Below are 1,961 nucleotides of genomic sequence, written 5' to 3'. Positions count from 1 at the left end.
TTTCTTTTTATTTATTAAATGCAAATAACAAAAGAGCTTCATTCGCACTTACAAAGACTCTCGTAGGGCATCGTCTACACTGACATTCACACACACACACACACACACACGCACACACATACACACACACGCACGCACGCACACACACATACGGACACACCACACAGAAATACGTATTTGAATACAAGCATATAAATATATGGGGTGTTTCTTAGCGTGCTGTTAATGTAAGGGAGATAATAATTTCTTCGTAATATTCGATGGGATTAGAAGTGTGATATTCATATTAAGAAATACAAGTATCTAACTAGAAATCACGTTGTTTGAAAGTGAGATTCTTAACCTCATAGCCATGCTTGTATCTACTCACACACACACACGCACACACACACATGCACACACACATACAGATATATGTCTATTATAGACACACACACACACCTTATATACCTATAGATATTGGTACATATAACATATGGTGAGGGTCATGAGCATTCCCCTTCAAGACTAAACTAAGTCATTATCTTCGGTTCTTACAAGACATGCCTTCTTGAAGCAAGTGTACAAGTATTTAGGCATTACGTCATTGGCAGCAAGGTTACGCTTATGTCCTCATCTCTCTTTGAGATATCTCTCAGGTTTTTCTTTCCTTTTATGCTGCAGGAATCATTTCTCTGTTGGCATATTATATTTCTAATTCACTTCTCAGTTTTTGGTTCGCTTTATTTTATTGCTTTTTAATTTCTTTATCGTCAGCTATCGGCAATATTAGCACTAAAATAACTTGTCGAAGATGCATTCAACTATTCATTTATCTAGACATAAGCATGAATGTGTGTGTGTGTATGTGTGTGAGTGCTCTGACGTTGGCGAACAAGGTGAGGCATCAAAGTCATTGTCCATCCTTTTCCTAGTATAAGTTTAATAAAAATGTACTCTACTGCACAGTATTGAGTAATCCTTCAGTTTAATGTCAACTTCTTTTTATATAAAAGCTGACATAAAATCCAGCCTTAATATACATATACTTGACATAAAACAAACCTTTACACACACACACACACACACATATATACATATATACATATTTATACATACACACACACATACACACATCAATGTTTGCTTTTATGTTCAGCCACAATAAAAACAACTTTACATTTATTTGATGGGTTATTCTATACTTCTGCAGAGTACAAATTTATTATTCTTGATAATATCACTGTCTGACTTCAACGTTTCGCCCATCAAAGCCATCGTCCGACGAGACGACGTCTTAGTTGGCCAAAACTTTGAAGTCACATGGCAGCATATATATATGGTGGTGGCCCTCTCTCCGTGTTTAAATTTTTATACACTATTATATAGAAATATTTACGTCAGAAGACATAAATATTTCTATATAATAGTGTATAAAAATTTAAACACGGAGAGAGGGCCACCACCATGTGAACTTCTTACATGCTGAAAAGGGTAGTCAAAACCCAAACCACGAAAAGAAAGATTATTCTTTAAGGCACGTTGCTTGTAAGCTAGCATGAGTTTCTCCATTAATGATCAAAGAAATCAATTAGTCAATTAATTGTTTGAGGATATTTGATTTGAATTCTTGATGTATAAAGATGGAACTAAATGCGGATGTGTTTTACCTCGTGTTTTTCGGTACGTATTGTAGTTTGATAGTTATGCATTTTCCAGGGACTCTACTGATTAACCACAGATGGTTCATGAATCAATTGATTGACTAATTAATTGATTTATTTGATCACTAATGGAGAAACTCATGGGTATAAGGTTAACAGATACTTTTATTCATTTAGATATCCTGCTCGCTTACAAGCAACGTGCCTTAAAGAAGACTCTTTCCTTTCATGCTTTGGGTTTTATCTGCCCTTTTCAGTATGTAAGAATTCCACATGGTGGCCCTCACTCCGTGTATAAACTTTTATACACTATTATGT

Source organism: Octopus bimaculoides, chromosome 13 (genome assembly GCF_001194135.2).
Source record: "Octopus bimaculoides isolate UCB-OBI-ISO-001 chromosome 13, ASM119413v2, whole genome shotgun sequence".
Lineage (NCBI taxonomy): Eukaryota > Metazoa > Mollusca > Cephalopoda > Octopoda > Octopodidae > Octopus > Octopus bimaculoides.
The sequence above is the reverse complement of the archived record's forward strand: the minus strand, read 5'-3'. Positions refer to the sequence as shown.